The sequence below is a fragment of the Opisthorchis viverrini genome, assembly GCF_000715545.1.
Source record: "Opisthorchis viverrini unplaced genomic scaffold opera_v5_180, whole genome shotgun sequence".
Classification (NCBI taxonomy): Eukaryota; Metazoa; Platyhelminthes; class Trematoda; order Opisthorchiida; family Opisthorchiidae; genus Opisthorchis; species Opisthorchis viverrini.
In genome coordinates, this window is record NW_008751837.1 from 481931 (window position 1) to 494283 (window position 12353).

A 12353-nucleotide genomic window follows, 5' to 3' on the forward strand; every position below is an offset into this window, starting at 1 on the left:
TTTTGAAGTTAACCCTAGTGTGCGCATAACACATTGGCCATTTTCACATGTTTTCCGCCGAAAAAACTCTGCATCCACGAGATGAAGCAAATTCGTCAATGAAATATACACTAATCCTCTGCATCTCATCTCACACTGTGTGCATCCCTCCGCAAGAAATAGTGGTTCCGCGCATGATGCACTTTAAGCGAGGCCCCAAGGGGTGCGTACTCTCAGTGGATACCACTGTATTTGAGGCAGCGGGAAATGATTAGTTGAACCACGATTTGGTTTACCAACATATTTGAAGCTAGGCTTCGTTCACAGGACCCCACAATAGTACATATTACTGCAACTTAAACTTTGATGTACCCTCCAAGATGTTTGATTAAATTGACGACAGGTTAGACAGTTCAGATTGCGTAGTTAGTCAGACTGCTTGTTGGTAGAACAATTGCGACTTAATTTAGTCTCTTCGTCTCGTCTCTCAACAGACTTAATTATGTTGTGATGAGGAACGATGTGTTCCGGGAAAATAAACCTGTACAGTACACCCCTTATAAAAACCATGAAAAACGAATCAGATGTTGATGATTGCCTGCGGCACGTGACGAATCAAAGCAAGTTATTTCCCACCTTGGTTCTGTTTCTCCAGGCTTGGGTCATTTGGGAAAGTGCCCAGGTCTTTGAATGAAGTACATCCGTGACGCAGTAGAAAGTGCAATGAAGCACATGCATTATGAAAAGGAATAAACAACCCCCCATTCATGAATTAGCTGTGATAAATAATGAGTCAAATAATACTTCAGGGTAAATGGAAGTTTCCCGATGGAAATAAACACGGCTGTCAAGTACGAGCGGAAAACACAACCCTCTGAGGTCATGGACCAAGTATGTTGGAAATAATGTTCGTTCTATTCTGGAAAACAGCTATAAGTTGTTTTGGTGCTGAGTGTTTTTTCTGGTAAACAACCTTACAAAACAATTGGATAAGATGTGCGCCTTTGAAAGTAAGTTATTGCATGACCCATTCCGGTTGGGGCTCATTTTCTTACGAGAAAATTACTACATCCTAACGCTGGTTTGGAAGGTACCGATGTGGGCAGTGCGCTACTACTTGATGTGATGATGATGATGATGAGAGGAACGATGCGAAGTTTGACCCGAAACCGTAATTAACAGCAGGTTTCCAGAGCGAAATTCAGCCTCCTAGTTCGAGTTTTTCATTGTTCCCTAACCATAAGAGCAATCTGGTGTGATTCCAAACATATGGTTGACGGCTTTAAAGAGATTAGAATCAGCACGTAAGCGATTTCGTAGAAGTCGAAGCACATTGGTTTTCACAGGAGACTCACCTGAAACCCAATCGAATCTATCATTCATGATATTCTTCAAAAGAATGTGCTGCACAAAGGTCGCCTCATGTTTCAGTTGGTAGGATATCCGAGATATCGAAGTACACCTTCTTGAAGGAAACTGATCACGAGTTTCCGTCAATCTTATGTTCTATTTGAAGCCACGAATTGAGTGTATTTGACAAATTTTCGTGCAATTCGGGGAGTACGCGTTCCTGATGAGTCCCAGAAAGGGCGAAATCGGTCGTCAGCTGTCAAAGAATTTCCAGAAACCTTGCGAGTAGTTTCCTTTTTGAAGTAAGACACCCATATGCCATTGAAGTAGCTTGTCGTTACCCTCTAGTTTCCCATTAAAGCAGCCAGAAAACCTTACCTTTCCTGGTCACCCATCATCCAGCGCTTAAATCGATGATCATAACTTTTCATAGCGCAGAGATGCGGTTTTTCTCTTTTGGAAGGGCATATTTTCAGAACAACCCCCGTAAGACCGGTGAAACTTTAGTGCACTGACCCATATCTATTGAAAAGTTAGAGCACACGAGCACCTATGATTTCGTCCAGTAATTCCAGCAATTAACACATGTGCACGGTATGAAAGTGCTGCTACGTACTGCTTCACCGAAGAAACATCTTCCGGAGACTCCAGAATGTCTTTGCGATGGAACAATAAATCCTATTTGTATCCCGGTTTCTAAAACGGCTTTCGCAAATGGGACTGCCTGCGTACCAGAGCCTAAATTACCACGTGAAAAAAACTCAAGTCTAGTCAGGAAGAGTTCATTGATAAGGTGTAAGTCAACCGTCCGCGGATCACAAGGCGAAACCTCAAAAACTACACCGAATTCTCATAAGGGAAACTCCTCACAAGGTTGCTGAAAACTCTTCGACATCGAATTCATGTGACACGCACCCACATTAATTTTGAAGCTAAAATACTGAAAACGTCCTGCAGATGACGTAATTGAGCGCATTTATTCTCTTGTTATTAAGCTTGCATTTGTATCTTCCGGAAGGAACTTAATCGAGACGATTGGAATAACGAGGCCTACCAGTTGAAGGGATTGCCACAAACATGGGTGAAAGCGTGCACGACCTATCCGTGCATGAGTTAGATACCAGCCAACCACTGGCAAATTATCACTAGAATGAAGCAAAATCCTAAGAAAGTATAAGCCAACTCTCCACGGACAAAAACTTTGTCCTCCTCATTAATTGGCATTTGTTCAAATGACCCGGAGAAAGTGGGTCTTTTAAACGAGTTCGGTAAAATGTCCGGCTGAGATAACATCCTATTCTGCCATAAAACTTCCCCTCGAATTTCATGATGAGACCTAATCATTGTTTCATGTGGCGGGAACTATCCTGTCGATTTGGATGCAAGACTGACAAACTTAACAGAAGCGGTCTTAACAGCTAATCATTCATTCTATACACTGGGAATGCTGTATTTATAGAAGGAATAGAATTTTCTTCTGTAAAGACGGAGTGTTTTATAACTTCCCTGCATGGCTCCCACTACCTGCACTAATGAGGATATGGCTCAATCGTCTAATCCAGGAGAGATAAATCCTGATCCAAGGCAAGCGCGTTCAATAAGAGGCAGTTTTTACCTACCCGTTCCTTTCACTTCTTCATAATTACAACTTGTTACGAATTGGCGCGTTCTCTGGACTCGTCTGTTGGATAAGCATTGCTTTCCTATGTCTCACGAGTACGCTACTAAGTGTGAGACCACTTATCGAGCGTGAGAATCCACCGGAGTGATACTCAGACACATTTCAGGACAGAAAGCCGACAGGAGGAACAAGACAATACGATAGTTCATAGTTTTCATATCTTATGCCGCTGGCTTTCGCCGGCTTCTCACACAAATTTTGAAAGGTTAATTTGACATGACATTCATTAAGTCCAGCAAGGTGGGGTTTTGAGGTGAATTGAAAGAGATATATCGTTGACAGATCGCTCAATAAAAGGTTGTTCTTTAATTCTTCGTACTGAGTTTCTATGTCAGTTGTTTCAAGAGATATTCTTTTTACACTTCTAGGTTTCGTTTTCGATTATGTCTGTCATCTGCTGGCCACAAATCGTTCCGTTCGATTTCATCCACTAGGAGTGATGTATAAATAAGCAACCTGGTCTTATAATTTTGTCCCACATTGGCCTATTCAGTCCAAAGAAAACGGGATACCTGTATTAAGGAGTGGTTTTGTCCTAGGTTCCCTCTAAGAGCGTTATAGCCCGCAGCTGCTACGTGAGGTGATAGATCATGCTAATGTTTCAACTACTCTTTTAATTCAACTTCCCAAGTGCAATAGAGACGAAGTAACTAGACACCTTGAAACCCAAATTTACGATTGTGAATAAGGCTAATTGAACCAGAAACGAACTGTCTACTCTTCGAATGTGTGGTCCATTTCTTGCAACCGAATTCCTTCGAAATTTTTTTCTTAGCGTTCATGTTTTCTCCGGAGCACCATCAAAGACTTGTATCGCGATGAATTCCACAGAAACATTTGCAATACAAGCACTGATTGCAAGGTGCATCGACTGACATCGGTGACCGAGACATTCCTTGCCCATACACGCAGGTGTTGCATAGGCGTCAGGTGTCACAGGACAACGTATTATGGGTAGATAATGTTGCAGCGGTTCGCCATGACCACTTGTTCAAGGACGCGTGTGTGTGTGTGTGTGTACATATTCACATATCACCGATTTTTTAGTTCTTCATGTGTGTCTCCATGCCTGCTTGTTTAGGAGAGGTTGTCGTATTAACGGGACGAAAAAGCAGGAAAAAAGGAACACCGAAACATCGAACCGCTCTACGCCAACCTTCATCTAGGTCATGGCGTTGGAGATTACAAAAGACCATTAACAGTCTCTCCTTAGATTCGACTACGTCCTCGCTGGAACAGGTGTGCATGGCTAATTTGGAAGACTTGCGCACATTAATACCGTTCATGTAATGAGACCGTATCAACAGTGACAAACAGAGGAAAACATTTGGACTATGAATAGTTGATCGCCAGAATTCTACGGGAACATTTTGCGGACGAGATGACCAACAACACACACCTATTGTGGCGACGGGATTTCCGAGAAATCTACATGGACATAAAATCAGCTTCGACAATCGAGGGAAAGCAAGCTTGGGGGTATAGTTTTGAAGTCTAGACGAACACAGTTGGTCCGCTTTGGCGCACAATTCAGTTAAACTGGCCAACAGAAGGTTCAACTATTGGGAACGAGGTAAATAATGTGCAAATACATGACAGGCTCTTGTGGATTTTTACTCAACTATGAACGAGGAAGGTGTAGACAGCTGCGCATCCCTTACCAGATCTGGACAACACCGAGCTATGGGGCAGTTGTCTCTCGTCTGGCCCAATGCAACAGGTGGAACTATTCTAACCTCAAGTTAGAGCAAAACGTTGATGGGGCACCCTATCAGGAGTGAGCTATCTGACAAGCAGTAATACTCAGTGGAACCGTTCATAAATTCAATAATGAAGAAGAACTGTTTACGAACAATGTATGATACAAGGCTAAACCTTCATATTTTCAAGCCAACTAAATGTCCGAAAGGCGGTGGGTTGGTCACTCCTCATCGAATGTTACTGAGAGCAATGTGGTACACTGAACACTATGTGCACGGAGGAAACTGCCGGCAATCTGAGAGCACAAGATAGCTACGCCCATGTGGACGTAGTGAGCAACTACACTTTACATCAGTTCCATGAGGATCAATTTCGGCGTGACAAGGATTTCACAATAAGGGAAAACTGCAAGGTTTGGAATAATGGCAAAGTGAGCACATTGTTTTTTCTTGATAAAGCAAATAACTTTGAGCCAAAAAGCTGAATTTTCTAAAGAAGGGTAGACAACTCAAGTGCTTCACGAACATCTCGTGTAAAATTTGCGGTGAAGTAAAAGAGAGATTGGATTACTCCATTTGTCCTTCTAATCCAGCCAGATGTACCATTATTCGTTGGTTTTGATGAGGATAGGGGTAGTACCATTATTCGTTGGTTTTGATGAGAGAAGGATAGGGGTATTATTTAAGAGCGATTCCAGGAAATTTGGTCCCGTGTCCAGATGTTTTTCTGATTGTTTGTCCCGACTGCTACAAAGACGTCATTCTGTGCAATGTGTTCATTAATGATTGCTGATACTATCGTTATCATTATTGTCGCTGTCGTTCATTATTAGTACTACAGAAAAACTGGCCGGAAAGCAGGATTCTGTGAGTAGGTGGGCCAAGCTTATGAAAGCCCAGGCAGGACCTTCCTAAAATTGTTGGCTTACAATTTCAAGCTGCGGTGCAAGCTTTTACAAATTGGAATATATAGTTTTTTTAGGAATGCCCAACGCATTTCCCATCGTGTTTAGTTTTGTTGAAGACTGATTGCAGAGCGAATTTTTGGAGCAGGGTTATACAGCTAATGTGGTTGATGACATCACACTCAAACTAGATTCTTGTATTTTTTATTGGCTCGTTACTTCGAGAGGAAACCACGTAGCCCACCAGGAACAGCTGTGTGGTTACTCCGAAGAGAGAACACTTCCTCTCAAGATATACCATATACAGTACTCCCCTCCCCGAGAGAAAACCGCTAAGCATTTTTAAGAATACCTTGTGGACAAGAGTTTTTCCTCGCGCGAGTTTGTGAAATAAAGGTCATATCGCACACTTTCTATGCCAAAACAATGGAAATCCAATGGTTCCCCAGTGGTTTGAACGGGTTCTCTGAGGGCGGGATAGAATTTTTCATTTCATATGAGATAAATGACAAAGACATTCAAAGTTGTTGCTTGAGAAACGTTCAGCTATAGCACCCTTCCGGTGCCTAGCTGCCATGCCACTTGAAGGAAGCACGAAGGCTGGAAAACTGCCAGGTTGCCCAAGCCTAGACAGGGGAAGTAGAGAAGCGGAGGTCGGGTTCGAACCGCTGGCCTTCCGGTCGGTAAATTCGTGCTCTAACCACTTGGGCCATCGCGCCCCCGGTTGTTGTTTATCTGTGGTTAGCATTGTGAACTTGTATGAGAGTCGCTGGTCCTTGTTCTCTAAGTAACTAAGAGCTACTGTTTTTTCATCTCGCTAAGAGCTACTAAACGAAACAATTAACCAAGAAAATGTATTAACAAGCAATAAGAGAAACGAAGTGAATTATCGGAAACCCTAATATTTTGAGGTAACATGTGCCGTATCATCCTATATTTCAGTTTCATTGTTTCCAGTCGGTGCTGCAACTGAAAGCGTTCAAACGAATGTTGCTGTGGTCTCATTCAAAGCGTAATCATGGGTAAGAATTGTTAGAGTGAAGCCAAGTAAATTCCACTGATTTGATGGGTTACCTTATCATCGGCGCGTGCAATGTAATAAGCGTAAAATGGTAGGTGACCAACAAATTTAGAAAACGACATAAGACATGGGATTTGGTCATCATCACCCTAATCGACAGCATGACATCAGTGTTCAACACTGATGCTTCGCTACCGTATAGGGTTTGGGAAGAAGTGGAATTGAAGGAATTCCACACCTCCAAAGTCATCCCATTGAAATGGGTTCCTACAAGAAGCCTTTTTCCTGTATAATGATCACAATAAGGTGTCTGTCTAGGTAACAGTGCCCATTATCCTACAAAGGTTCCTATTAGTACAAGCATTCCGTTCACTTAGTGTTACCAGAATGTGGACGTGAAAGAAGGCAAACAAGGTGGCTAATATTGGAGGTGAACAAACCTTCTTTTCGCACTCCCAGTGTCCATCTGACGAAACGAACTGCACCAGGGTTAATGTATCCAAAGTAATGGGTAAGCTACCACAAAGGTTACAACGATACTGTCCAAACCTTCGGGGATTGAGTCACTCCTGGATTTCGATGTGTTATCCCTTGAAGCTTGAAGCTCTGGTCAGTATAAATTAACTTCTCTATGATCATAAATAGATTACAAACAAAACTGTCAGCTGGCTTTGCATTGGTGATGAGACCTGAGGATTTGTGATATCGAAACTTGACATACAATATGTATTCGAAAACTTGTGGCAATATTTTAACGGGCTTAGATTTTCGATGGTGGTTCTCGAACTCGAATTTGGTAGCTAGAGGGCTGTTGCTTTAAGGATGGTGAAATTCATTTCAGGAAAAAAAGCCTAGCACACAAAGAATCGGAAAACGAACAACATATTATCTGGGGCATGCATAGGTACCTTCCAAAGTCAAAGATTGTATTCCTGAATTAAACTACTCTCCACGTTTCCTCAAGATAGAACTCTCTGGATAGGAGCCACTGCACTGGATCGTTCGGCTGTAGCACCCTCTCGGTGTCTAGCTGCCTTGCTATCCGAAGCATGAGAACTGAGGTACTGCAAGGTTGCCCAAGCCTAAACAGGAGCAGTCGAGATGCAGAGGTTGGGCCCAAACCACAGACCTTCCAATCAGTAAATTTGCGCTTTAACCACTAAGCCATCTCGAGCTCACTGGATAGACGACAACAGTGCTCCATGCGAAACACCGTCTAGCATACGATCCATACAAATAGAGGTAATTCTCAGAACTTGCTGAACACTCACTTATTCCGTAGGACTGGTGGAGAGAGAATTGGTGCAACTTAATTCAAACACCCGTGGTTTAGTCCATTTGGAAACGCAATTTTGACCTCAAATTAACAGATGAATCTTGAGGTTCAAACTGGTTATCCGTCTTTACCAGCAGAGAGCGCCTCTAATCAATTCATCATTTGCCTTTATGCAAGTTAAACACCAGTAGATTCCTTAGAATGGACCATAACGGGTAAAGATGCCATCTGGTCTCTTCAGGAAAGGTGACCTCTGTTTGGAAAAGCACATCATGACTGACGGAGCACAACACTGTGCGGTTTTCAGGGAAGTGATATCTCTCCCTCTATGAAAGCGCTTCTCCTTTGGTGGGCTAATTCAGCTGAGTCTGCAATCATTATCGAACTATTCTTTCCTTATCACATATGTCACACTGAGACCACATGAAATGATGTCCTGTCTAATCGATCCGTAACACGACACCTAAAGAGACCCCACGGGCGTAGATAAAGCGATTCCGCATAAAATCCATCTCCGTGTTTCGGACTAACTACTATATCGATTATACATTGCTTATGTGATAGTGACACTTGTTACGGACGGGCCCATCAGGGAAGCTCTTGTGACCGTTTTATTCATCGGAGTAATAGTGGCCAAAAATGGGTGGTTCTCCATTGCAATTGCGTAGTAGTTGGGGAATTTGTGCGTGCTGTATGAGACTTCAAAAAAACTAAATTCAACGGACCAGGAAAATGGAATCTTTGCAAGCTATTCTTTGATTCATGATGATGGTTTATCCCAAAACCTGTATCTCGGTGTCAAGCTAATAATAACCTCACAGAATGTGAAAATTTAAACAGATCAGAGACACTAGTCTGTGGTGGAATTCAACCCTCGTATTCACTCTTCGAGGACCAAATAGTGATTCATTTCACACACGCCATTTGATATGGAAGGAAAGCAAGACAAAACAACGCGCTCACGTGTGTTGTCTCAACCAAACCTGTACGAATGACCGTCTGATCTGTAACAGTCCGCTAGCACTGCTCACTTGTCAGGTCGCCTCGGTGAACATTTAAACCAGTTGTCAGGGCCTTAGATACAAGAAACACCGGCGATAATTTGCGGGTGGTGACGGGTGTGTGCAAAGGCAATATAGAAGCAGTGGTGTCGGCTGTTCGATACGCATCGTTTCATGACGTGTGATGCAAACAACATGCTGCTCGCTGACAGCCTTACCGTGTGAAGGTCAGATATGAGAACCTATGAAAGACCTATTCAAGGATAGGAGTGACTGCTTTACTATCAGTCAGGGTTTCTTCGCTTCTTTTGTGAGGGACAGAGAACTATGCTGAAATGTCTACTATCTGGTGCAACAGACAGGATAACGATTTAGACTAACGGAGTGTATAAATGATGAATAGCTCCGTTTATTGAATAATTTAGTAAAATGTGGAAGCGATTGACGAGTACTATTGGTGGTCTCCACCTAATTCAGATAATGGTCAGTGGTGTATTGAGCGACTGGGTTGTGCTTCCCGTCCTGTTCGGTGACAGCATCAACTAAAACGGTAGATTAGAGTGAATAACACTCGGCTGATGGACCTTTCTGTGTATGCATTGGTTTCACGGCGTAAAAATCCACGGAGCCCTATCCAAACACTCATTTAGGCTCATTGCAATCTCACAGGAGTGATTTGTTTTACGGAAAACGTGTGCAAGTGTACTGGTGGTCGTTCTGTTTCCGACAAAGTGCATAAACCAAGTTTCAAGAACTGTGAGGCCATACTCCTGAGGACGACAAACCCTAATCCCTACCTTCTAAGGATATTATCCAGTTATCTCCTCCGGAATCAGAGCATCTAGGCGCGATTTAGTAAAGCAAACTGGAAATCAACTTGTTTCAAGGTATCGAAGCATGAGGACCAGATGCACATTCAATGAATTCCGTATATTTTTATAGTAATTTTACTTTCTGTGCAGCATCCTCTTGACCGAAAGCACGGCCACGCTGCTTTAATTGTCATTTTAAAATGCAGTACTTGCAGGCTGGAACCCCATGAGTAGTAATATCTCAAATACTTTAGAGATTTTCGTGGCACGATACTTCCTTATAGTGAAATTTCACCTTAGAAACTTCACTCCGTTTCTGGGGTAGAAAGTAGAAACATTTTCAGGTCCGTAAAGTGGATATCACATTGAAGTTTGTCATCCATGTCAATCAGTCTATTGAGTATCACGCTGCACTGGAACGCTGCACGGTGAACTGGACTGACAGTTTATCATCTACTGAGTTCACACAGTGATTTTTCAACCGTCTCATACAATTGCAACATAAATTGAAAGTATCGAGATAGGAAAGTAAGGAAAGTCAGAGTAGTAGTCAGAGTGCTATGAAGAAACATTCTTGCATAGTTTGCAATTCTTATGAGTCAGGTTGATCAGCAAATCGGGTGGTCCCTCGCGTACCAAAAACCAATCACTTTGCAGACAGCCCTGACGATAAAACAGTGTACGTCTCGGTTATCGATGTATGGACTCTGTGTGCGTCTGAAATGGCCACTCCAGCTGAAGTGAAATTCTCTGAAGTGTTAGAATTATACTGAAAACTACCCGCCACGTCGTACTCGCGCAAACCCAATCTGACAATCTGATCCACCTTCGCAGCTTTTAAGTAAGGAATAGGATGTCTCACATTAGTTGCTTCTACTCCTTCCCTCTCTCCATCTCCCGAAGGTGTTTATTAGCTGCGACTCCGTTGGACGGAAATCCCTTTACGAATGAATGATTTTCATCGGTTCGAATTTCTGTGCAATCCAGAGGGAGTAAATAGACGAAAATGGATTTCCCAAATAAATGCACACAAGATACGTCCTCGATACTTATTCAATCCCACCACCAGATGCCTAGTCACTTATTGTGCATGCCACATGATGACGGCCCCTCAAGAGCTGTCAGAATATCGCACATGCGGCAGCAAATCACGGACTCCACTCTAAGCCCTGAATTTACTTCCGCAATAAAATATCCCCTTCAACAAAGCACTTTAACGACCCGTCTTACTGAGATCGAACAGATATGCATGTACACTAGCCTTACCTGGAGGAACACCTTCAGGGCTCGCAAGAAGTTACTTCAGCGACTGTATTCCGTCGTCGGCGGGTGAACACTACGAAGGCAATCGCAAGCTTTCTGCGTTGGGTTATCGAACTATCATTTCTATCCGGACGTTTCTCAACAACTTTTGTGATTGTGGAACAGAATTTGCCGTTTCGTCTGGAATAGACGCCTCAGATGTTCAATATGGTTGCATGCCCGTGACTAACACAACAGAGTGGAGCTGTATGATGGCCTCTAGCCTAACTAATCCAAACCATTATGAAGTTTCGTTAAACTTGAACAGGAAACGTTCAAACCGTTCAAAACATTCAACACGTTGTCTTGGGAAGTCGGGAATCATTCGGTTACCGTGGGCTGCTTCGTCCTTTCTTCCAGAAATATTACAGGTGGTCGGTATTTCAACCGTGGTAACAAATGGTACAGTGGACTTTTAGGAGGCTAAGCAGACGGCCAAGTAAAATAACAATCAGTCAAAAAAAGCTCACTAATCCTGTTCATGTGGCACAAACTACTTCAAATTAATAAGTTAATTTGGTTCAAGGACACAGGGTATTTCCATTGTGATGTTTCCCCTTGGGGAATGAAGTTGCTATTTCAGGGACCAGAACGGCTTTTCTTGAACTGGACGAAATTCTTAACCTTCTAAATTGCCTCCTCGATGGAGGAACTCCACTTTAGGGAGATTTCCTCAAACGGGTTGTGTATTGGATTGAATACCTGGGAAACTAGGTTCACAGGATAGGCTCCATCTAGCTGAATCACTATCTCCCTAGAATGACCACCGAGAATGCTGCGCAACGATAACCAAGCAACTCTTTAACTCATCGGATGGAGTCTGATACGCGTGACAGTTTTCCGCGTGTTACCACCCTGATATGGTCAGGTGCCGGCTAGACTGACGCGAAAGAACTAAAAAACGAACAATGAAAATCGATGGAGCGTCACAGTATATCCTCATATGTTAAGCAGTCAGTAAACAGAGAGGTTACTTGGGTATTCACTAGGTAGCTAAGGGGACACGATGCGCACTGAACCGAAAAATCATATGCTCACGGTTACTACTGTTTTGCCGGTTGTAAGTACCTAATTTCGAAATCATAAGGACCTCGTTATTGCACTTCACCCCACAAGTGGCTGAAAAGTGATCATACATATCCCATTATGTCCAACCCTTACACAAAAATCCTTGGTCAGTCACATTTAACTCCAGATGCTTCGCTAATTCTATGATTAAGTGGATTTGTGAGACGACAATAACTGAAATGTGGCAAATGATTTATACGGATGTCCTCAAAGTCGCAGTGTCCAGTTTGCCAACCCCGGCTTCGTAATCTCCAGCAC